General features: G+C 40.2%; 1 protein-coding gene and 1 pseudogene across 1 annotated transcript in view; one reads left to right on the top strand and one right to left on the bottom strand.

The window, feature by feature from the left end:
• The window catches only part of GRM8 (glutamate metabotropic receptor 8), a 938,300-nt gene that overhangs the window by 867,791 nt on the left and 43,766 nt on the right, over positions 1-26,743 (bottom strand). The window lies entirely within an intron of this gene.
• Positions 1,919-25,690, top strand: LOC129041587 (PRELI domain containing protein 3B-like; annotated as a pseudogene).

The raw sequence follows: 26,743 nt of genomic DNA on the forward strand, positions 1-26,743 counted from the left end.
AACAGACATCATTAAGAAAATCATGACAAGAAAGGATGTCTGCCTGAACAGGTTTTTCATGCAGATGAAAGTGCCATGTTCTGGTGAGGAGAAATGCCACAAAAGACATTTATTAGTAAGGAAGAGATGTAAGCACCAGGATTTAAGGCAGAAAGGGATAGTCTAATTCTACTGTATTATGCAAATGCATTTGGGTTTATGCTCAGGACTGCCCATATCTATAAAGCTGCTAACCCCTGAGCCTTGAAGGAAAAAGGTAAACACCGACAGCCAGTCTTTTGGTTGTACAAGTAAGCCTGGACAGTGAGAACCCCTTTTTTCTGAATTGATTCCATCAATGCTTTGTCCCTGAAATCAGGAAGTACCTTACTAATAAAGAAATGCCTTTTACAACACCATTCAGGATATAGGCATGGGCAAGGACTTCATGTCTAAAACACCAAAAGCAATGGCAACAAAAGCCAAAATTGACAAATGGGATCTAATTAAACTAAAGAGCTTCTGCACAGCAAAACAAACTACCATCAGAGTGAACAGGCAACCTACAGAATGGGAGAAAATTTTTGCAATCGACTCATCTGACAAAGGGCTAATATCCAGAATCTACAATATACTCCAACAAATTTACAAGAAAAAAACAAACCACCCCATCAAAAAGTGGACGAAGGATATGAACAGACACTTCTCAAAAGAAGACATTTATGCAGCCAACAGACACATGAAAAAATGCTCATCATCACTGGCCATCAGAGAAATGCAAATCAAAACCACAATGAGATACCATCTCACACCAGTTAGGATGGCGATCATTAAAAAATCAGGAAACAACAGGTGCTGGAGAGGATGTGGAGAAATAGGGACACTTTTACACTGTTGGTGGGACTGCAAACTAGTTCAACCATTGTGGAAGTCAGTGTGGCGATTCCTCAGGGATCTAGAACTAGAAATACCATTTGACCCAGCCATCCCATTACTGGGTATATACCCAAAGGATTATAAATCATGCTGCTATAAAGACACATGCACACATATGTTTATTGTGGCACTATTCACAATAGCAAAAACTTGGAACCAACCCAAATGTCCAACAATGATAGACTGGATTAAGAAAATGTGGCACATATACACCATGGAATACTATGCAGCCATCAAAAATGATGAGTTCATGTCCTTTGTAGGGACATGGATGAAGCTGGAAACCATCATTCTCAGCGAACTACCCCAAGGACAAAAAACCGAACACCGCATATTCTCACTCATAGGTGGGAATTGAACAATGAGAACACATGGACACAGGAAGGGGAACATCATGCACTGGGGTCTGTTGTGGGGTGGGGGGAGGGGGGAGGGATAGCATTTGGAAATATACCTAATGTTAAATGACGAGTTAATGGGTGCAGCACACCAACATGGCACAAGTATACATATGTAACTAACCTGCACGTTGTGCACATGTACCCTAAAACTTAAAGTATAATAAAAATAAATAAATAAATAAATAAATAAATAAATAAATGCCTTTTAAGCTTCTTTTGATATTGGACAATGTCCCTGGCCACCCAGAACCCCATGAGGTCTACGCCAAAAGGGTCGAAGTGGTCTACTTCTCCCCAAATACAATGTCTCTAATTCAACTTCTAAATCAAGGGATCATAAGGACCTTTAAGGCTCATTACACATGGTACTCTATGGAAAGGAGTGTCAATGCTATGGAAGAGAACCCAGTGGGGAGAACATCACAAAAGTCTGGAAGGATTACACCATTGAAGATGCCGCTGTTTTTACAGAAAAGCTCATGCAAGCCATCAAGCCTGAAACAATAAATGCCTGCTAGAGCAAACTGTATCCAGACGTTGTTCATAACTTCCCAGAATTTACAAAAGAGCCAATCAAGGAAATTATGAAAGAGATTGGGGATATGGCAAAAAAGTTGGGGAGTGAAGGGTTTCAAGATACGAATCTTGGAAATATTCAAGCGCTAATAGATACCGTGCCAGAGGAATTAACAGAAGATGACGATGGAGGTGAGTTCTTCTGAACCAGTGCTAGACAATGAGGAAGAAGATGTGGAAGAAGCCATGTCAGAAAACAAATTGACACTAGACAATCTGGGAGAAGGGCTCAGATTATCCAAGATTGATTTTGACTTCTTTTATGACATGGGCTTTCTATATATGGGCACTGAAACTAAAGCAAATGGTGGAAGAATTGGTACTAAATAGAAACATTTTGAGAGACATGAAAAAGCAAAAAAGTCAGATAAATTACCACATATTTTCCTAAAGTTACACCAACTGTGCCTGCCTCTGCTGCCCCCTCTTCCACCTCCTTCACTTCCATCTCTGCCATCCCTCAGATAGCAAGACCAACCCCCGTCTTCCTCCTCCTCAGTCTGCTCAATATGAAGACAAGAAAGATAAAAGTCTTTATGATGATTCACTTCTACTTATTGAATAGTAAATACATTTTCTCTTCCTTAGGATTTTTTAATAATATTTTCTTGTATCTAGCTTACTTTATTATAGGAATATAGTATATAATACATGTAGCATACAAAATATGCATTAATTGCTTATGCTGTCAGTGAAGCTTCCACCCAACAGTAGGCTATTAGTAGTTAGGTTTGGGGGAAGTCAAAAGTTATACACGAATTTTTCACTGCCTGGTGCATCCATGCCCCTAATCATCCCATTGTTCAAGGGTCAACTTTGGTTTTGACCCTTGAACAGTGATGAGGATTAGGGACACAATGCAGGATTTTGAACAGAGGCATGACATGAGCATTATGACTACTTACCTATCATTAGAGATGATGTGCTTCAATTATACATTCTGGGATCTTACCTTAAATCCGAAAAACTTTTCAGTAGATTAGTCCTTTTTCAAATATTCTGCTCAGGTTTACAGGGATTATTTTTCACAACAGGACTTTAAAATAGGACTAAATTTGCCAAGGGCCTCTTCCGTGTTCACAAAACCACCTTTAAATATGACATCTCTGGAGACGAGTGTGTGTGTGTTTGTGTGAATGTGTCTAAGTGTGTATGTGTATGAAAGCATGGGTGTTGTGGTGAGGGTGTGCATACATGTATGTCGAGGGCTTGGTGTGTACATGTATGTGCAGGCACACACACGCTCCCAAGCTAATACCTGGATGCTGCTGCCATCCTACTGGGCTCATGCCAAGTCCCTTCCCACTCTGATATTTTAGGTGCAAACCTGTGTTTCTGGGTGTGGAGCAGAGTCTGAGAAAAAGTAATATCCCTAGGCCTGTAGTCATGGGCCAGCATGCCTCTGCAACAAATGAAACTTCAGCTCTAGATACACACAGTTCGGGCAACTTGACATCTGCGTGAAAGATTTTGTAAATTATGCATTTTCTCCATGCTGTATAGTTAAATGAGAGATGATAGATACAATGTTAGATCTTGTGCAGGCATTTAAAAAAAGAACATGAAGCATATTTCTATATGTTAATACAGAATTTGTTCCTAATGGTAGCTAGGAGTTGAATCAGAATAAGCTACAATAGAAATTGCTGAAGACACTAAAATAATTTGAAACCTCATTAATTCATTCTCTAATAAAAGCATTGATGCATTGACACTTAAAAAAAAAAAAAAAAAAAAAGAAGGAACCACATCATCTTCAGTTGGTTGGGAAACAGCTAGCAAGGGCAAAAGAGTATTCTTTCACATTGTATTTTTCCACAAAAGCCCTGTTACCAGGCACCACGTATTTCAAAGAAATTTTACTGCTAGAACTTTGTGGTACATTTTAGGGTTTCTAGCAGCAAGGGCATTAACTTCTCATATTTTACTTCATTCCTGATATTTTTATTGAAAGTTAATTTTTCTTTACAGGTCGTTGTACTTGCTAATATTGCCTGAATAAAATGTAATGGTGCAATAAGGTAGAATTTGTCCCATGGAACAAAGAAACGTGAGGCTATCGAATAGGGACCTTCAGCTTACCACCCTTTGTTTGCTGTTCCAAGGTGCCTCTATGATAAGCTTAACAGATCCTTTAACTATTAAACTTTCATATCCAAAAGGCACTCTATTAACATATTTATCTAATAAGAGAGGAGTGCAATATTACCCTGTATTAATTTCTTTTTTAAAATTCATCTAGAAAATTGAATTAAACCAATTCAAATCTTCTGATAGAACATACAAGCCAATAAACTTTCCTCTCTATCTCCCTTCTAACTGTCATGTAATCTAAATGCTGGCACTCAGTATTGTTAAATTATTATTTGTCTAAGGGTGTTTACATCAATATTCAAACTAAATGGTAATCTTCTGAGATGGAAAATATGGCAGTTTAGATGTATTCTTTGCTGATATAGTCAAGGAAAGCATGGACCCTGGAAGTAGCCTGCCTAGGTTTGAAGCCCAGGCCTGAGCCCACTAACTTTGTAAATAAGGTCAAGTTATCTAACCTCTCTGGAACTCCATTTCATTATCAGTGAAATGGAAATAGCAATAAGGATGTCAAGAGGATAAAATGAATTCATATATGAAAGCACTTAGAACAGTACTTGATATGTGATAAGTTGCTATCGATAAATGGAGAAATATTTATCACCTACTCTAAAGAAAAAAACTCATGAGGTGGGGGACATGTAAATTACTGCCTCTACCTCTAGCATTATTTTGCTATAGACCAGCTAGTCTCATTAAATCTCTCTTATCCTCAAAGGTATGGGGCCCATGCTCTCCTCCTTGCAAAGATAGTATTCACACAGGTGATTCTGAACATGAAGCCAAATTGCCATTTTCATTTCTTCTCTTCTTTTTTGAATGTTCTCGTTGATTATTGGGGAAGAATATCTTGAGCTTATCTCTTGTGAGGGAAGACCTAATATGTTCCTTCCCAGGATTATTGGTGTTTATGGGGGCAATATGGAGCGGCAAGGCCTAAGAATATGAATAATATAACCCAGAAATGATTTTAGGGATTCACGCTCCCTGGCAATCTGGTGAAATGCTGATGCTGCCATCCTCCAGGGATGTAGATCAGTGTTGAAGTGAACCAGAGAGAGTGTTGTGCATTATTTCCTATACATGCCCATACACACACACACTAACATGGCCCCCACCCACACAGTGATCATTCACTCAAAAATGGCATGTCCTTCCACCCATCTCCCTCCTGAAGGTTCTGTGTTTGTTCCCTCCGCCCAGAACGATCTGGTCCAGCCCACGTGTTACTTCCTCAGAAAGGTTTTCTGTGATCAATCAAGGGTCTGAAACAGTAGCTGGCACATGATAGACACTCAATAAATAGTTATAGATATGTGAAGGAATGATCTGTGTTTTCACAAAGTCAAACAGTATCTAGCCAAAAAGCTACAAAGTCAAAAGACAGCCTTTGTCACTTTCTTTTGAGGGGATAGAAGGGTTAACATATGCACGTGGTTCAAAATTCAAGTAGTACAAAATAATGTACAGTGAAAAGTCGTCTATTTTCCTGTCCTTCATCCATCCTGTTCTCCTCCTAGATGCAACTGATATTGTGAATTTTTGTGCATTCATAGATTTTTTCCTTTTGTCAACCACTATGTGTGTATGTGTATAGGCATACCTACACAGCTATACATATATATGTATAATCTGCCCTCCCCTCCCCATTTATAGCTATTTTAAACAATCTTTGTTGTCTATTTCTTCCCAGAGTTCTTCTGTCTTTGTTTTGTGTTTTGTCTGTTTTGAACACCTAATATAGTTGAGCTTAGAGAATTACCAAATCAAATAATAATTATTCAAGTTCTTTAAAATGAGAGCTATTTCACTGAGAATAATGGCCTCAAGTCAAACACCACATGTCCTCTCTTATAAATGGGAGCTAAACAATGGGTACACATGAACATACAGGTGGAATAATGGACACTGGAGACTACAAAACATGGGAGGATAGGAGAGATGGGGGCTGAAAAGTTTCCTAGCGAGTACAATGTTCACTATTTGGATGAAGGGTACACTAGAAGGCCAGACTTCACCCGTGCGCAATATATTCATGTAACAAAAATGCACTTGTATCCCCGGATATATAAATGTTTTAATTTAAAAAAATAAGTAAAATAAAATGAGAGCTCCTCTAATGTTTATAAAATTTATTTTATAAACATTAACATTAACATTATTATAAACATTAACATTATTTTATAAACATCTTGTTTATAAAAATTTATTTTGGGCCAGGCACGGTGGCTCCCACCTGTAATCCCAGCACTTTGGGAGGCCAAGGTGAGCAGAACACTTGAGGTCAGGAGTTCGAGACCAGCCTGGCCAACATGGTGAAACCCCATGTCTACTAAAAATATAAAAATTAGCAGGGCATGGTGGTGCATGTCTATAATCCCAGCTACTTGGGAGACTGAAGCAGGAGACTCGCTTGAACCCGGGAGGCAGAGGTTGTGGTGAGCTGAGATCGTGCCACTGCACTCCAGCCTGGGCAACAAAAGCAAGACTGTCTCCAAAAAAAATAATAATAATATATATATATTAATATATATATAAATAATATAATAATATTATATATATATAGCAACTCATTTTTTAGAATACTATGTGTTAAATAAAACAAATAAAATGTAAAATCTACAGATAAGTTCATGAGGAGATAACCTTTCTATGGCATGGGATATATTAGGAGAAGGCTCAGGAACATATCCTATCAACATAGGATATGTGGTATTTTTATATTTAACATTAGTGTGAATGTGATTTTTAAACACAGAGGGATTCTGGTAACAAATTAAGCATTTTTATCCTTTAATAGTTTTTTGGAATGACTTACCTACATAGGTTAAAAATCTCCATGTCCTATGTGATCCATATCTAGTTATGCTGTTTGGGCCTCTAATGCTAACATTCCTTTATTTTCTACCCACTCAACTGCATGAAGCCATGACTTCTGCCTTTCCTCATTTCTAGAATATTTTATTTTACTTGTCTTATCTCACATCCCAGAGGTAATGTACAAATTTCTGCCCAACACGAATATCTACTTGCTTCTTTTTACCCCCATTTTCAAATTTTCAGCTCTTACAAAATGTCTTTGAGGCTTACCCACAGCTAAAAGTGACGAACCATAGAATAGGTTATGACCAGTGCTGTGTCTTAGAAATAGGAATCTTTCTAAATTAATTGGCTTAAAAGTCAATACTTTCCCACTATGAAGCCTATTATGGAAATGAATAAAACTGTAAAGTAATGAATTAAAGGTAATTTTGCATTGTATACCATTTGCCGTATTTGACTTACAAATTTCACATTTAAATAAAAGAAGTTGGGGTTGAAATAAAAAGCTGTTACACAAGGGAAAAAGAAAAATACTTAACAGAAATTCATGATCAATATTTCTCTTGAAAGAAAAATAGATCACTTTTGATAAAAGAGTTCAAACAAGTGACTCATGACAATATTAGTTATACATTTAAATATAAATGCGTGTGTGTGTGTGTGTATGCACAGACAACAGTGAATTTCCTTGGAAAGCTTGGGTTCTTCTCCAACCTAAGGCCAACTGAACTGAATAGCATCCTTGGAACTTTATCTTCTACCACTAATAGGCTATATTTCAGACAGACAAATTGAACAGAAGAATGAGAAAATGTAGCTATAGAAGTTTTTTTAGAAAAATTTATTCAATATGTTTTCAAATACAGAAACTATATACATAAAAAATATAAATACGTGTGTGCATTTTTCATAATAAAAACTACAGAAAGCAAATCAATACTTGACAACATTTTCTTGGCTGGAAGAAATATGCAGAATGTATAGTGATTCTCAAATGGAGGTTTACAACTGGGGAGGTACTGAAATCTCAAAAAAAGGGAAAGATGCAAAATGTTTTTATTCCACTATAAGCAAAGAATCTGAAGCGTTTCAAAACATGGGTATGTGGGAGATAGAAAGAGGGTAAGTGACTATAGGACTGCTTGGACTAAAGAAGGAACTAGTCTCTGGACTCTGGCCCCAAGTTCATAATCATGATTCTAACAGCCAGCATTTTTTGGCCATCACTCTGAGCGCCAGGCACCGGACTAAGAACTAACTCGTTTTATCCTTCCCAGACCTTCATATACACAGTGTTAATACTTCTATTTTATGGATGAAGAAACAGATGTCTTGAGAGCTCAAGTAACTTACCAAGATCACACAAATAGTAAAGTCAAAGTCAAGATTTGAAACAGGACATCAATGCTTTACTTTTATTTTCTTTTTTTTTTTTTTGAGACGGAGCCTCTCGCTCTGTAGCCCAGGCTGGAGTGCAGTGGCGCCATCTCGGCTCACTGCAAGCTCCGCCTCCCGGGTTCACGCCATTCTCCTGCCTCAGCCTCCTGAGTAGCTGGGACTACAGGCACCCGCTACCAGGCCCGTCTAATTTTTTTTTGTATTTTTAGTAGAGACGGGGTTTCACCGTCTTAGCCAGGATGGTCTCGATCTCCTGACCTCGTGATCTGCCCGCCTCGGCCTCCCAAAGTGCTGGGATTACAGGCCTAAGCCACCAGGCCCGGCCAGGACATCAATGCTTTTAACCACTGTATACTGTGCTACTCTATTCTATTCTACTCTACTGGAAAGAACTGATTTTTGCTTTTCACTAAAACATTCTCATTAATGTCTTTGCTATAGTTGACTATGATTACACCATATAGTCTGTTCTCTTAAACCATATCATTTCCTAAGAGCTATATTCCAAAATTATTTGGATATTTAGCATAAATAGATGGATTGTACTGGGATCCAATGATTGAATTGCTGGCTTCCTACAAATTTGTTCTGTGGCGAGGTGCATAATAAAAGCTCTTTTGTCTAACAGGAATAATAATAGCTAATGATTTTTGAGTACCATGTGCTAGCTGCTATTCTGAGAGCTTTAAGTTTATTAACTGAAAGGGATTTAATCTTCATAACAACCTTATGAAGTAGGTGCTATTATTATATCCAATTTATAGATGGGAAAACTGAAAATGTGCTTTTTGAAGACCTGTGAACAGATATAATCCCTAAAAAGATATGAAAAGCAAGCTGCAAAATTAAAACAAATGCTTAATAGAATGTCTACCATACATAACATTATATAGGTTCTATTAGTTATTGAATGTAATATATGTGAAGTCTTTATTACATCTGAAAACAACTTGTAGAATAGATTTTTCTCACTTGCAAGAATTCCTGAGTATTCACTGTGCTTTCTAAGAAAGACATCTCAGCCAACCTTTAAATAAAATGAGTATTCATAGCCAAAGACCTCAAAAGGAAAATCATAAAAATCTCTCAAACATTTTCACTGAAAAAATAGAGAGAGAGAGAGAGAGAAAGTTGAGGGGTTTCCCAAAGAAAGGGAAAGACTTTTGAAGGGGCTAAAATAGCCTTGAAAGTGCTAAGGACTTTACATTCACCTTGTTCAAGTTCACTCTAAGTTTAAGATGCACTAAAGAACCATGAAATAAGATTTGAAAGCTGATGATCCTGCTCTGCTCCCCGCTGGCCGTATGACCCTGGGCAAAGCCCTTAGTGGCCCTGTTCCTCATCATCAAACAGTACAGTTGTAAAGATTAAACAAGGTTGTGTACTGGAAAGTGCTTTGCCAACCATATATTTCTACAGAAGTAAGATAGAGCTGTTAATTCCAGCCATTCAGTTTTTCTCCTATTGAGAGAAAAGCAATTAAAATTCTAAGGTATTTTTAAAAGAAATTTTGTATTCTTTATTATTAAGTAAATGTAATAATGCAACAAAATGTTGTCAAGTCACTCTCTGTCCTTGGGAGACTTCTTTCTATAAATAGCTAAGGATAATTAACCTATTGACTTTCTGTAAATGAGCATTGCTTAGATGCTGGAGAAGTTTATTTATTTAAGTAGTCTCAACATACTCTCTGAAATATTATTTATGCCTGCCAGTGCTCATCAAGGTGCCCTGAGCACTTTTGCAGCCACCAGCCTCTGGGTAAGGTGCTACTGAGACCCACAAGGCAAATGTCCACTCTGTTTTCTCAAAAACCCAAGTCCCTGCAGCTGCCTGTGGGGCTGCCCTAAACTGTGTGAGGGCCTCAGGCACCCTTTCTCTCACTCAAGGCCTGGGCTTGAGCAGAAGAGATAAAGACCTTCTTTTCTCAGGTTCAGTGAGGAGATGGCTCAATCTGCCAGCCAGACTTTTCCCTCCACTTCAGAAATTTAAGGAACCCTATGCAAGGGGACCTTGCAAGCCCGTCTTGGCACAGAGGTCACTAGAGACAAAATAAAGAGAAGCAGAAAGAGAAAGAGGGGAATGATGGAATCCCGCAATTCTCTTCAGCTGTCCAACTATGTGCCAATTAATTTTCACAATATTTTCACCTGGCTGAGTGGAGCCTAAAATACTGAGGACAGCCAAACCTTCCTTCCCCCTTCTCTTAAGCTGTGTCCCCACCCCAGCACCTGCGTCCCTACACTCACAGGCATGTGCATAGCATTATGTCTTCTACCTGGGAGAAACTGGGGTGGGTGTAATGAAAGGGGAGGAGGGTTAAGAAGACAAACGTAGAGGAAGGGGCAAAGGGTAAGGTAACTACTCCATCTCTGTCCCTCACTCCGAAACTGAAGTGTTTGAGAGATTTAGTGCAGCTCCAGAAGTAGCAGAGCCACCTCTTGGCCGGGGGAACAAAGTGCAGGGCAGGAGGGCCATTCTCCCAGCCCCTTAAAGAAGGCAGGAACACCTGAACTCTGGAAGCATTGGAAACGTGGAATCAGCCCAGACTTGTTGCAGGACTTCTTGTGCTGGGCATGGCAGCAGTGAGAAATCACCAAGTGACATTACCACATCGGAGTTAGAATAGAATCTGAATCAAGGGTGCACGAATCACTGCTGCCAGCCTGGTGCATAGATGTGCATAAAACACCCTAAAAACCACACCCGGAAATAATGCAAGTGACCTTGAGAGGCCACCAGAGTCAGACAGGTGGGGGCTCATGCTACCATGGCTTACTCCCTAATGACAAATGTGGCCTGGGACACCTTGGTTACATTCCCTGCATTACTCCTCTCACTAATCCATCCATGTGTCTTACAGTCCTGACCCACATCACAAGGCTCCCCTGTAGATGGAGGGGGAAGCCTTCAGCTCCCAATGGAGAACCACTTGTGGGCTCGACAAAACTCCTTCTCATATAAAAGTTCAACTAGGTTTTTGACTCTTTATCAAAAATTCGAACATGGGACAAGTTGATAAAGTTTACACCTGTCAGTGAGACAAAGATGATAATAATTAGGCACAAAAACTGATTCATCTTATGCAACTCTTGCACCCAAGAGGGCTGTGTAACAGGTAGTCTGAAGTTGCTACATATCATGCCTTAAATCTTTGTCCAAAGAAAGACAGCACTGAGACAGGCTTACACTGAACCTAATGAGTTGCTCTGGTGGTCTTCTCAAGCTTGAAGCAACTATTTCCGTCTTCCCAGGACTGAAATGGTTATGAATCACTGTTTCTGTGTTTAAATCTTGATTTCTTATGATTTTCAAACATAAATGTTGCTACTTTTAGCTGCTCACAGATCTAGAAAGACATGGATACATACCTAAAATTTGTGGCTGTATTAGATACAATCTCCTTTCACAAAATCTTGCATATCACACTACTTGCAAAAGGGTGCCTTTTCCCAGTTGTGTGGCAGGGAGTGGGAGGAAATTTCACTTTATGTTAAAATGTCAACTTTTGATGGAATAAAACCTGAAAATGGAGAGACTATCACACGAATAAGAGAAGATAATATTGTCCATTTACTACCTAGGTGGATTTCACTGTTTCTTTAAAAAAAAAAAAGTTTGAAATGGAAAGGAACTTTTAAAAGCCAAATTAGGCACCAAAAAAAAGTTCTTATCTTACTCTGATTCCCCCTAGTCCCATTCACCTGTGTCTATGACCCAAAGCATTCTAGAGAGAATAATAGGAAGAGGTAAAAGGGAAAGAAGGTAGAGGATGAATAAAATTGTCCTCCAAGAATCTTGGGAGACACTAAAAATTAGGGAAAAGGATTCAGAACTTCAAATGAAATTGCAGAATAAAATCTTACATTTTTGCTCCAACACAAGCATGATTTCTATGCTCACCAGTTATATAAATATAAGGTGTAATTTAATGGGTCTTCATTTGCCATTTGGAATCCGTTTAACAGAGTTGCTCTATCTGGTTTTATCTACTTTAATTAATTTTTACACTTCTACTCCTAAATCTAAGGCATCTTCAAAAAGGGTATTGCCTAAAACTTTAAAATAATACAACTGTTACTCTAAATAGTCATTTAGTCTCAATCCTACTTGGGTCTATTTGGTTCTGGCTGGAGTACAGTGGCTCCTTCATAGCTCACTGCAGCCTCAATCTGCCAGGCTCAAGTGATCCTCCAGCCTCAGCCTTCCGAGTAGCTGGCATGTGCCAGCATGCCTGGCTGATTTTTTATTTTTATTTTTAGTAGTGGTGAGGTCTTCCAATGTTCCCCAGGCTGATCTTGAACTCCTGGCCTCAAGCAATCCTCCCGCCTCAGCCTCCCAAACTACTGGGGTTACTGCACCCAGCAATTTAAAAATCTTTAATGGAACAAAAGAGAGTATTTCAGGGGAACACTCCTTGCTACATGGACAAAGGATGCAGGAGCTGGAATCTAGCTTTTGTTTTTGTCCTCCTTCGCTGAGCAGCAGGAGCAGAGGATTGAGCTAATTGACTTCCATAATGGCACATTGCTTTACTTGGTCCTAGGAAAGTCTCTCTTTTATTTTACTTTCGAATTTTGTACTACTCCCTATTCCTTTTCCATCTCCCCCTCCCCAAATTGGCCTCATTTCTCATGTGTTTGATATATTTTTCTTTTATCGGACCACCCTTATTCTGTACTCAAGCCTCCCCCTAATCTTGGCACCCACTCTCCAGAGTCTTCTTCCCATCTATGGTCATGCCCTGATGTCAGCTTTAGCACCCTGGGTTATCTGTCCCTCTGCCTCCTCACTCACCATTTCCTTCCCTGCTGGCTTGATGTTGCCATGACTGTCCAATCAGTAACCACCCTGCTAGGTAGGCTCAGGGCTGCAGTTCTGGAACAATGGCAATCTGCAGGAATAGCCTGGATCTTCCAGGAGGCCTTTGGCTTCCCAGGATCTGCTGTCAGGGAACCTCCATCTAACACATAACCAAAAAAAAAATAACTCTCAGGGAGGAGCCAAGATGGCCGAATAGGAACAGCTCTGGTCTACAGCTCCCAGCGTGAGCGACACAGAAGACGGGTGATTTCTGCATTTCCATCTGAGGTACCGGGTTCATCTCACTAGGGAGTGCCAGACAGTGGGCTCAGGTCAGTGGGTGCGCGCACCGTGCTCGAGCCGAAGGAGGGCGAGGCATTGCCTCACTCCGGAAGCGCAAGGGGTCAGGGAGTTCCCTTTCCTAGTCAAAGAAACGGGTGACAGAGCTGGAAAATCGGGTCACTCCCACCTGAATACTGTGCTTTTCCGATGGGCTTAAAAAATGGCGCACCAGGAGATTATATCCTGCACCTGGCTCAGAGGGTCCTACGCCCACGGAGTCTCGCTGATTGCTAGCACAGCAGTCTGAGATCAAACTGCAAGGTGGCAGCGAGGCTGGGGAGGGGCGCCTGTCATTGTCCAGGCTTGCTTAGGTAAACAAAGCAGTCGGGAAGCTCGAACTGGGTGGAGCCCACCACAGCTCAGGGAGGCCTGCCTGCCTCTGTAGGCTCCACCTCTGGGGCAGGGCACAGACAAACAAAAAGACAGCAGTAACCTCTGCAGACTTAAATGTCCCTGTCTGACAGCTTTGAAGAGAGCAGTGGTTCTCCCAGCACGCAGCTGGAGATCTGAGAACAGGCAGACTGCCTCCTCAAGTGGGTCCCTGACCCCTGACCCCCGAGCAGCCTAACTGGGAGGCACCCCCCAGCAGGGGCAGACTGACACCTCACATGGCCGGGTACTCCAACAGACCTGCAGCTGAGGGTCCTGTCTGTTAGAAGGAAAACTAACAAACAGAAAGGACATCCACACCAAAAACCCATCTGTACATCACCATTATCAAAGACCAAAAGTAGATAAAACAACAAAGATGGGGAAAAAACAAAGCAGAAAAACCAGAAACTCTAAAAAGCAGAGCGCCTCTCCTCCTCCAAAGGAACGCAGTTCCTCACCAGCAACGGAACAAAGCTGGACGGAGAATGACTTTGACGAGCTGAGAGAAGAAGGCTTCAGATGATCAAATTACTCCGAGCTACAGGAGGATATTCAAACCAAAGGCAAAGAAGTTGAAAACTTTGAAAAAATTTAGAAGAATGTATAACTAGAATCACCAATACAGGGAAGTGCTTAAAGGAGCTGATGGAGCTGAAAACCAAGGCTCAAGAACTACGTGAAGAATGCAGAAGCCTCAGGAGCTGATGTGATCAACTGGAGGACAGGGTATCAGCGATGGAAGATGAAATGAGTGAAATGAAGCAAGAAGGGAAGTTTAGAGAAAAAAGAATAAAAAGAAACGAGCAAAGCCTCCAAGAAATATGGGACTATGTGAAAAGACCAAATCTACATCTGATTGGTGTACCTGAAAGTGACGGGGAGAAAGGAACCAAGTTGGAAAACACTCTGCAGGATATTATCCAGGAGAACTTCCCCAATCTAGCAAAGCAGGCCAACATTCAGATTCAGGAAATACAGAGAACGCCACAAAGATACTCCTTGAGAAGAGCAACTTCAAGACACATAATTGTCAGATTCACCAAAGTTGAAATGAAGGAAAAAATGTTAAGGGCAGCCAGAGAGAAAGGTCGGGTTACCCTCAAAGGGAAGCCCATCAGACTAACAGCGGATCTCTCGGCAGAAACTCTACAAGCCAGAAGAGAGTGGGGGCCAATATTCAACATTCTTAAAGAAAAGAATTTTCAACCCAGAATTTCATATCCAGCCAAACTAAGCTTCATAAGTGAAGGAGAAATAAAATACTTGACAGACAAGCAAATGCTGAGAGATTTTGTCACCACAAGGCCTGCCCTAAAAGAGCTCTTGAAGGAAGCGCTAAACATGGAAAGGAACAACCGGTACCAGCCACTGCAAAATCATGCCAAAATGTAAAGACCATCAAGACTAGGAAGAGACTGCATCAACTAATGAGCAAACTAACCAGCTAACATCATAATGACAGGATCAAATTCACACATAACAATATTAACTTTAAATATAAATGGACTAAATGCTCCAGTTAAAAGACACAGACTGGCAAATTGGATAAAGACTCAAGACCTATCAGTGTGCTGTATTCAGGAAACCCATCTCACATGCAGAGACACACATAGGCTCAAAATAAAAGGATGGAGGAAGATCTACCAAGCAAATGGAAAGCAAAAAAAGGCAGGGGTTGCAATCCTAGTCTCTGATAAAACAGACTTTAAACCAACAAAGATCAGAAGAGACAAAGAAGGCCATTACATAATGGTAAAGGGATCAATTCAACAAGAAGAGCTAACTATCCTAAATATATATGCACCCAATACAGGAGCACCCAGATTCATAAAGCAAGTCCTGAGTGATCTACAAAGAGACTTAGACTCCCACACATTAATAATGGGAGACTTTAACACCCCACTGCCAACATTAGACAGATCAACGAGACAGAAAGTCAACAAGGATACCCAGGAATTGAACTCAGCTCTGCACCAAGCGGACCTAATAGACATCTACAGAACTCTCCACCCAAATCAACAGAATATACATTTTTTTCAGCACCACAACACACCTATTCCAAAATTGACCACATACTTGGAAGTAAAGCTCTCCTCAGCAAATGTAAAAGAACAGAAATTATAACAAACTGTCTCTCAGATCACAGTGCAATCAAGCTAGAACTCAGGATTAAGAATCTCACTCAAAACCGCTCAAATACATGGAAACTGAACAACCTGTTCCTGAATGACTACTGGGTACATAACGAAATGAAGGCAGAAATAAAGATGTTCTTTGAAACCAACGAGAACCAAGACACAACATACCAGAATCTCTGGGATGCATTCAAAGCAGTGTGTAGAGGGAAATGTATAGCACTAAATGCCCACAAGAGAAAGCAGGAAAGATCCAAAATTGACACCCTAACATCACAATTAAAAGAACTAGAAAAGCAAGAGCAAACACATTCAAAAGCTAGCAGAAGGCAAGAAATAACTAAAATCAGAGCAGAACTGAAGGAAATAGAGACACAAAAAACTCTTCAAAAAATTAATGAATCCAGGAGCTGGTTTTTTGAAAGGATCAACAAAATTGATAGACCGCTAGCAAGACTAATAAAGAAAAAAAGAGAGAAGAATCAAATAGATGCAATAAAAAATGATAAAGGGGATATCACCACCGATCCCACAGAAATACAAACTACCATCAGAGAATACTACAAACACCCCTACGCAAATAAACTAGAAAATCTAGAAGAAATGGATAAATTCCTTGACACATACACTCTCCCAAGACTAAACCAGGAAGAAGTTGAATCTCTGAATAGACCAATAACAGGAGCTGAAATTGTGGCAATAATCAATAGCTTACCAACCAAAAAGAGTCCAGGACCAGATGGATTCACAGCCGAATTCTACCAGAGGTACAAGGAGGAACTGGTACCATTCCTTCTGAAACTATTCCAATCAATAGAAAAAGAGCGAATCCTCCCTAACTCATTTTATGAGGCCAGCATCATCCTGATACCAAAGCCTGGCAGAGACACAACAAAAAAAGACAATTTTAGGCCAATATCCTTGATGAACATTGATGCAAAAATCCTCAATAAAATACTGGCAAATCAAATCCAGCAGCACATCAAAAAGCTTATCCACCATGATCAAGTGGGCTTCATCCCTGGGATGCAAGGCTGGTTCAATATACACAAATCAATAAATGTAATCCAGCATATAAACAGAACCAAAGACAAAAACCACATGATTATCTCAATAGATGCAGAAAAGGCCTTTGACAAAATTGAACAACCCTTCATGCTAAAAACTCTCAATAAATTAGGTACTGATGGGATGTATCTCAAAATAATAAGAGCTATCTATGACAAACCCACAGCCAATATCATACTGAATGGGCAAAAACTGGAAGCATTCCCTTTGAAAACTGGCACAAGACAGGGATGCCCTCTCTCACCACTCCTATTCAACACAGTGTTGGAAGTTCTGGCCAGGGCAATAAGGCAGGAGAAGGAAATAAAGGGTATTCAATTAGGAAAAGAGGAAATCAAATTGTCCCTGTTTGCAGACGACATGATTGTATATCTAGAAAACCCCATTGTCTCAGCCCAAAATCTCCTTAAGCTGATAAGCAACTTCAGCAAAGTCTCAGGATACAAAATCAATGTACAAAAATCACAAGCATTCTTATACACCAATAACACACAAACAGAGAGCCAAATCATGAGTGAACTCCCATTCACAATTGCTTCAAAGAGAATAAAATACCTAGGAATCCAACTTACAAGGGATGTGAAGGACCTCTTCAAGGAGAACTATAAACTACTGCTCAATGAAATAAAAGAGGATACAAAGAAATGGAAGAACATTCCATGCTCATGGGTAGGAAGAATCAATATTGTGAAAATGGCCATACTGCCCAAGGTAATTTATAGATTCAATGCCATCCCCATCAAGCTACCAAAGACTTTCTTCACAGAATTGGAAAAAACTACTTTAAAGTTCATATGGAACCAAAAAAGAGCCCGCATCGCCAAGTCAATCCTAAGCCAAAAGAACAAAGCTGGTGGCATCAAGCTACCTGACTTCAAACTATACTACAAGGCTACAGTAACCAAAACAGCATGGTACTGGTACCAAAACAGAGATATAGATCAGTGGAACAGAACAGAGCCCTCAGAAATAACACCGCATATCTACAACTATCTGATCTTTGACAAACCTGAGAAAAACAAGCAATGGGGAAAGGATTCCCTATTTAATAAATGGTGCTGGGAAAACTGGCTAGCCATATGGAGAAAGCTGAAACTGGATCCCTTCCTTACACCTTATATAAAAATTAATTCAAGATGGATTAAAGACTTAAACGTTAGACCTAAAACCATAAAAACCCTAGAGGAAAACCTAGGCATTACCATTCAGGACATAGGTATGGGCAAGGACTTCATGTCTAAAACACCAAAAGCAATGTCAACAAAAGCCAAAATTGACAAATGGGATCTAATTGAACTAAAGAGCTTCTGCACAGCAAAAGAAACTACCATCAGAGTGAACAGACAACCTACAAAATGGGAGAAAATTTTTGCAACCTACTTATCTGACAAAGGGCTAATATCCAGAATCTACAATGAACTCCAACAAATTTACAAGAAAAAAACAAACAACCCCATCAAAAAGTGGGTGAAGGACATGAACAGATACTTCTCAAAAGAAGACATTTATGCAGCCAAAAAACATGAAAAAATGCTCACTATCACTGGCCATCAGAGAAATGCAAATCAAAACCACAATGAGATACCATCTCACACCAGTTAGAATGGCAATCATTAAAAAGTCAGGAAACAACAGGTGCTGGAGAGGATGTGGAGAAATAGGAACACTTTTACACTGTTGGTGGGACTGTAAACTAGTTCAACCATTGTGGAAGTCAGTGTGGCGATTCTTCAGGGATCTAGAACTAGAAATACCATTTGACCCAGCCATCCCATTACTGGGTATATACCCAAAAGATTATAAATCATGCTGCTATAAAGACACATGCACACGTATGTTTATTGTGGCATTATTCACAATAGCAAAGACTTGGAACCAACCCAAATGTCCAACAATGATAGACTGGATTAAGAAAATGTGGCACAGATACACCATGGAATACTATGCAGCCATCAAAAATGATGAGTTCATGTCCTTTGTAGGGACATGGATGAAATTGGAAATCATCATTCTCAGTAAACCATCGCAAGAACAAAAAACCAAACACCGCATATTCTCACTCATAGGTGGGAATTGAACAATGAGAACACATGGACACAGGAAGGGAAACATCACACTCTGGGGACTATTGTGGGGTGGTGGGAGTGGGGAGGGATAGCATTGGGAGATATACCTAATGCTAGATGACGAGTTAGTGGGTGCAGCGCACCAGCATGGCACATGTATACATATGTAACTAACCTGCACATTGCGCACATGTACCCTAAAACCTAAAGTATAATAATAATAAATAAATAAATAAAAAACAAACAAACAAAAAAAACTCTCTTGGAACTCTAAGGAGTATGTGTCATACATACTCCTAATTCAGAATTGGAGAACAAAAAGTATCATCATAATGGCATTGAACTCTACTTCAGGGGAATTTGGAAAATATGAAAAACACAAAATACCTGTTTGTGTCTGCTCTTTATCAATCGTGGCCTGCTATTCAGGATTTACTAGGCAAACATAATGTTCAAGCATTGACTAGCTATCCAGAATGCAGACAATGTGTGCCCCCAATTCAAAAGAAGCATAAAGGAGAAAATATTATTGTGTTTATAACACCATAAAGGGATTGAAAATGAGCCATGGTCCGCCAAACTAACAATGTTCAGATTTGTGCTGCTCTTCGGGGGCCTGTTGCCGATCTAGGACTCCAGTGGACCCTGCTGTAGGCTGAAAGAGTTCTTAAATGTCCAAGAAAACTCTGGTCACCCACTGGACACATCATTCTTTTGGTGGGATTTACCACAGCAGGCCCATCGGAGAGGTGGCTTAGTATAGGAGACTGTTAATAATTGTGTTCTTTATGAAAAAGCTTTCAAAATATGCAATATGATGGAAATTCTTTGAAACTCATTTTAAATCTTCAATCTGGCAATGTCAGGCAGACAAAACATGGAGCAGCATATGTTTTTAAGTATCTCACAGCTGTCGTCTTAAAAGCTGTAGACAGCTTTAGTTCAGCCAACATACTCATTTCCTGCAAATAAAAAGTTGAACAGACAAATACCCATATCTCTGCACTCAAAATGCATGTGTTTGAATATTATTCTTCATTATATATAGCACTTTTTATTTGTAAAGCACTTTCTAATTACTCTGGTGACTTACTCTCTAAGGCAATCCTGTGAATGGCATTTTCAGAGTTGATAGACAAGAGAACTAAAATGCTGAGACTGTGGTACAGGCTGAGGGCCTGTGCCTCTTAGGTCCTGCAGCTCCATGTGTTGGGACGAGGAGATGTTGAAAAATGTGAGGTGCATTTAGAGACTTCTGAATCACTACTTTCTGCCCTAAGTGGATGTTCTTGGGGCAACCTGTTATGTGGTGAGATCTGTCCTTGGCAATGTGAAAGTAATGCTGGTTTATACTTTATGATTCTTTTCTCCTAAGTTACTTAAAGTGCTTTTCAGGTAATAACTCACAAATTACCCTAGCATCTCTATGATACATGTCTGCGGCAGATATTATCTTCATTTTAGCAATAAGAAAGAAATGGAAGCATAGAGTCATAGAACAACTTAGAGCCTCTCCTGCCTCCCAGCCAGCAGGCTGATTTAGCAAAGAAGCATGCAAGTAAATTCAATGAAGATCATTTTTCTTTGAGACAGGGTCTTGCTCTGTTGCCAGGCTGGAGTGCAGTGGTGCAGTCATAATTCATTATAACCTCAAACTCCTGGGCTCAAGCTGTCCTCCCTCTTCAGCCTCACAAGTAGCTGAGACTACAGGTGTGCACCACCATGCCCAACTAAAATTTTTTAAGAAATAGGGTCTTTCTATGTTGGGCAGGCTGCTCTTGAACTCCTGGCCTTAAGTGATCCTCCTGCCTCAGCTTCCCCAAGTGCTGGTAATACAGGTCCGAGCCACCATGCCTGGACTCAAGGAAGAACATTCTGATGGAAAAGACTTCAAACATACTTATGTATTAGCAACAAAACTAAGAAATAATTATGTGGTGAGTCCGAAATAGGGCTCTTTGCATTGATGATTCACAAGAAATATTAAATAACTGCAGCAACAATAAGAATCTGCTTGTTCTTTGTTTAGGAGCTGATTGCAGACCCACTTTGGCCATTTAAACTCCTTTTCAAGGCCAATAAATTCTTATTGAAGGATTTTTTCGTTCCCCTCTACTTAGAAAATAGAAGCCCCTTTTGCATCAGAAAATGTTTCTCTGACAAAAAATGTTTTTAAAACTTTATGAAATAAACAGAAAAAAGAAATGGAACAAGTATAGTTCCTACCATGCATAATTAACCGGGTAGCTCTTAGCATGTGTGTGTGTTTATTCATCTGATTTTCCAGCTCTTTCAAGGATCCAAATGTAAAATGGAGCACTTGGGAAAAACTCACAGATTTATAAGGCGCTCTGGGGAATGCAAGGTCTATAAACCCACACATTAGCCTCATCCATAGCTAGGGTATGAAGTTCTTTTACTGCCACAATATGGACCGTGATGTTTCTAATCCAGAGATAATTTGGTATCAGTAACCAATATAACATTGGCACTGAAATGTCCTTCATTTCCCTTTACTGCTTCCAACCTAGGCAACGTGAATGTAATTGAGTGGAAATTGCTTTTCAAGGAGTTGTGTCTGCATGAGAACATGAAACAAAGGATTGAGAGTCCATCTCATCTCCTCAGGCCAGCTACCAAGCACTTTTATATTTGAAAACTTAACAGAAAGTTCATATGGTGGCTTCTCATGCTGAATTTATATGGTTTAAGTAGAATTATGTACTGAATACAGTTTTCACAAGCCAATAAACAGGAGTGCAAAAATAGAACCTTTACTTTTCTCTGTAATCAAGCTAAACTTCTATCTCAAACTCTGAGTCTTCTCTGTAGCAGGAAAGTTAATCTTCCCGATTTAAATTAATTCAAATTAGTGGTTCTTCAGTCACTTCAAGGATAAAATTAGACAAATTCAGGGTTTCATGCTTTCCCTTTCATTGTTTTGGGATGTCAGTGCAGTTCTGTGGGAACTGCATGCATTATGGTGCTGAGAAGTGAGGCAGCTTCTCCACTGGCATCTGATGACAGCACTTTCACCTGCTGGTCTTTGGTCAATAGTCTCTATCTCCATAGCATCCTCTGTTGGTGTGCTTGGGTCCACCATGGCCTCTGGCTTTTCCACGCTGCTCCTGACTGGAAACCCTTGTCACAACCAATCTCAGCCATGTCCACAACCCACTAGGGACATTGAAAATTCTTGTGGGCTCTTCTCTAAGCTGCAGGAGTCTCAGAATTGCCAGAGCCCTTCTCACCTAGATTTGCCTCATTGTCCTCTCTGCTTTGCTACTGCTTCAGTGTGCCCATGAGGTTCACTGTGCCCTCAGGCCTCACCCACAGAGCAAGCACAGTTCTTCTCTGCTCTTGGAACCCTCCAAGTCAATCTGAGCCTTCTCTCAACCTCACCCAGGCATTGGTCACTGCTAAACAAGGACTCTAGAGTCAAACTTGCAGAGTGCAAACACTGGCTCTGCCACTTACTAGCTATGAGACTTTGGGCCAGTCTCTTGACTCCTTTGTGCCTCAGCTTTCTCATCTACAAAATGGGATCTACATCATAAGGTTGTTGAGAAGAGTAAATGGATTAAAATATGTACACTTGGAATACTGGTTGGCACATAGTAAGTACTACATGGGTTGGATATGATTATTGCTGCTGGTCCATGGTGGAGGCTGAGGATGGGGCACTTCTCTCAGAGCCATATCAGCATCTCCCTCCAAGCCCGTTGAGGGGAAGAATTAGCTGTCACTTTGCACTGTCTTCTCATTCTAATGTCTATTGTATAAACATTGTGCTCTGAATCCTTCAGTCTCTTAGGCTTTGGGAAATCAAAACACCTTTTCTCTTTCAAAAACCTGAACTTATCCAATTTCAGTCTTTGACTCTGCCATAGACATCAAGAAACTATTAAACTGTTGGAAATTAAAAGTCAAGAATTTGTCTTCTTCACTTGTCTCTCCCCTAAGGTAATAACCCTGATCTCCCTGATCAGGGGGAAAGACTATAAGTTACAAAGTTAGCATTTCCCTCTTTTTTTTTTGGATGAGGAAATTAAGTTTCCATCCAATTATTTTTTTCTTTTTATTCCTTTTATGGCCATCAGAAAACTTCAGAAGAAAGAGAGATAGAAAATAGGATATTATGGGGATAAAAAGGGAGAAGGACAAGATGGCTGGCTAAATCCAGCCAGGAATAGCTTCTGCCACTAAGAGAGGCCAGAGTAGCATGGCATATTCCAAACAGATCTTATGAGAGAATGCACTGAAAGTGGATGGAGAAATGATACAGATACTGGGGCTGAGGTGAGAGGAAGCGGGAACCCTGCACAAGGTTGCCAAGTGCTGGGTCTCATTCCTGCCCCTGAAAGCTCCCAAGCAAAAGTGAGTTAGGGAATTGCAGAGTGGCTAACTCTTACCATGGACCGCTGGGATCCTAGCTGCAGGAGATCGCATGGCCCCCATGAGCATTTAAGTTGGTAGGGAAAACTACCAGGAGAGTCAGTAGAGACAGAGATCCAGTCTGCAGGGAACCTGGGGAATTTGATGTACAAAGGGGTGCAAAGGAATACGGACATACCACAAGGCTTGCCATACTTCTCTAGGTGGCTCTGACCTTTGTTAACTGCTTGACCTGGCAAGCAGGGCTGTCTTTTCCATGGAACCAAGTTAAGTGTGATCTACACACACACACACCCATCCACTGGTCCCTCGCAGGGTCCCTGCCTGGCCACTTCCATGAAATCAGGCACACAGTGAAGCCTCCCCTGCTCTGCCAGAGCACTTTTGCCAATCACCAACACCGTAGTGCTATTACTGGTGGCCCCTGCCACCCCACCATAGCACTTTCACTGGTGGCCCCCACTGCTCTACTGGAGCACTTTCACCAATGGCCCCCCAACTGTCTTGCTGGCGTGCTTTTGCTGGCAATCCCTGATGCAACACTTTAGCCAGCAGCCACCAACAGAGCACTTTTGCCAGTGGCCTAGAAGCACCTCAACCCTCCAACCTCAGTATGGCCAGTGCTCAACCTAGAGGGGCCAGAGGGCAAAGGCATGGGAATGGTCCCAGCCCCCTAGGGCTAGAGGACACAGCTCAGGAGTGCTATATGAAGGCTTGTCCATCTGAAAACATCCATAACTCCAACTTATAGTTGAAGTCAATCAACTATATTCAACTTAAATGATCCAAGAGTTGAAAGATGATATAACCATTTTAAGAAAGATTTAAACTGAACTTCTAGAATTGAAGAATTCACTACAGCAATTTTGGAATACAATGAAAGTATTAACAACAGAATAGCCCAAGCTGAGGAAAAAATTTCAGAGCTTGAAGATTGCTCCTTCGAATCAATGCAAGCAGACAAAAATATAGAGAAAAGAATTTTTAAAAATGAGCAAAACCTCCAAGAAATGTGGGATTATGTAAGGAGACCAAACCTATGACTCATTGACATTCCTGAAAGAGAAGGAAAGAAAGTAAGCAACTTGGAAAACATATTTCAGTATATAATTTACAAAAATTTTCCCAATCATGCTAGAGAGGTTGACATGGAAATTCAAAAAATTCAGAAAACCCCTGCAAGATACTATACAGGATGACCATTTCCAAGACACAGTCATCAGATTGTCCAAGACCAACAGGAAAGAAAAAAATCTTAAAGGTAGAGAAAAGGAGCCAGTCACTTAAAAAGAAAACTCCATCAGGTTAACAGTGGACCTTTCAGCAGAAACCTTACAAGCCAGAAGAGACTGCGGGCCTATTTTCAGTGTCCTTAAAGAGAAGAACTTCCAACCAAGAATTTCATATCCCCCCAAACTAAGCTTTATAAACAAGGGAGAAATAAAATCCTTTTCAAACAAGCAAATGGTAAGGAAATGTTTTACCACTAGGCCTGCCTTACATGAGGTCTTTAAGGAAGTGCTAAATATGGCAACAAAATAAAGATTTCTGCCATCAAAAAAAAACACACACACATACACACTTGCGGATGCAGGGAGCGGGGGCTGGTGTAGCCTCTGTGCCTCGTTCTTCCTAGACCACCCAGACATCGCTCAGGCTGCCAGCACCGTGAAGATCTGGACTTCGGAGCACGTCTTTGACCACCCGTGGGAAACTGTTACAACAGCTGCAATGCAGAAATACCCAAACCCTATGAACCAACTGTGGTTGGAGTTCATGTGTTGGACAGACATATAGATCCCTCTGGAAAGTTGCACAGCCACAGACTTCTCAGCACAGAGTGGGGACTACCTTCCATTGTGAAGTCTCTTATTGGTGCAGCAAGAATGAAAACATACGTGCAAGAACATTCTGTAGTTGATCCTGTACAGAAAACAATGAAACTTAAATCTACTAATATTTCATTTACAAATATGGTTTCAGCAGATGAGAGACTTATATACAAACCACATCCTCGGGACCCAGAAAAAAATATTTTGACTCAAGAAGCCATAATCACCATGAAAGGAGTTAGCCTCAGCAGTTACTTTGAAGAACTGATGGCAAGTATGATATCCTCAAACACTAGTAAAGGCCAAGAAGCAATAGAATGGGTAATACATAAATTAAATGCTGAGATTGAAGAACTGACAGCCTCAGCAAGAGGAAGCATAAGGACTCCAATGGCAGCAGCAGCGTTTACAGACAAGTGATCATGAAAGTTGGTAGACAACGTTGGGTAGCCCAGGTCTCTCCAAGCTGACTATATATTTATTTGTTATTTAAAAAATGCAACTACATTTTAGGTAGTTTTTTTTTTATAAACTGGTGTAAGGCTATGTGATTTTTGATCAAAGCAGATGCAGGGCCTCTAAATAAAAGGGATCATCCGAAATTAATGTTGTTTGAAATTACTATCTGATTTTGAGGGTTCCAGTCTTTCTGTGAAAATTCAACAAGAACTCCTTGGAAATTGGTATTGATATTGAATCTCCTTAAGGTAGAATTTTCAAGCTTTTCATATATTGGAACTCCACCTGACTTTGGACCAACCCCAGAACAGAGCAGAGCCACCTCCTATAGATGTCCATTGCCCTGCTGATGTACACTTCAACAGCTTGCACAAGGGAACTCACTTAAAAGGAGAAATTGTGTAGTTTTAAAATATATTTTGTGTAAAATAACTTGCCGTGCTATAAACCACCATTCAAAACCAGTGTTTTGATTTGGTACTTAAATATTTTGGGAGTGAAAATTATCACTAAAGTAACATAACTCCAACAAAAGTATGGTTTCATTAAAGAATACTGTATTGATTTGCCAAAGTTTTGTATCTTAGTAAAGGTATTAACTTCCTTGGATTTGTACTTTGTGATTTTGTATGCTGTACCATGGGCTGGTTATGTTTACTAAAAAAAATAAAGTCATTACCTGGGTTTTGCAGTGCTCTAACTTAAACAGAAGAACAGCTGTTCACATCTTTTAGCATTTCACATTTGCCTAACTTAAAAATTTTCATGTGTCAAAATCACGGTTGTGTAATTGCTAAGTATGATATGTCAGATTATTTTAATATAATTACTTTTTGAAGTAATCGTGACCACAAAACATCTTTTTTACGTGAAGGAGCTGTATATCATTTGAAATTACTCAACTGATGTCTTGCTCTGAAGCATAAACCCCAGGTACTTAATGTTTTTAATAATACAGGGCCACTGCAGGATTTGGGGGCAGTGGGGAAGAACAAGGATAATGGTGGGGGGAGGCTTGGCCTGAAACTAACCACTAAGTGAATTGCACTGCAGCTTTATTTATG

This window comes from Pongo pygmaeus, chromosome 6 (assembly GCF_028885625.2).
Source record: "Pongo pygmaeus isolate AG05252 chromosome 6, NHGRI_mPonPyg2-v2.0_pri, whole genome shotgun sequence".
NCBI classification, from domain to species: Eukaryota; Metazoa; Chordata; class Mammalia; order Primates; family Hominidae; genus Pongo; species Pongo pygmaeus.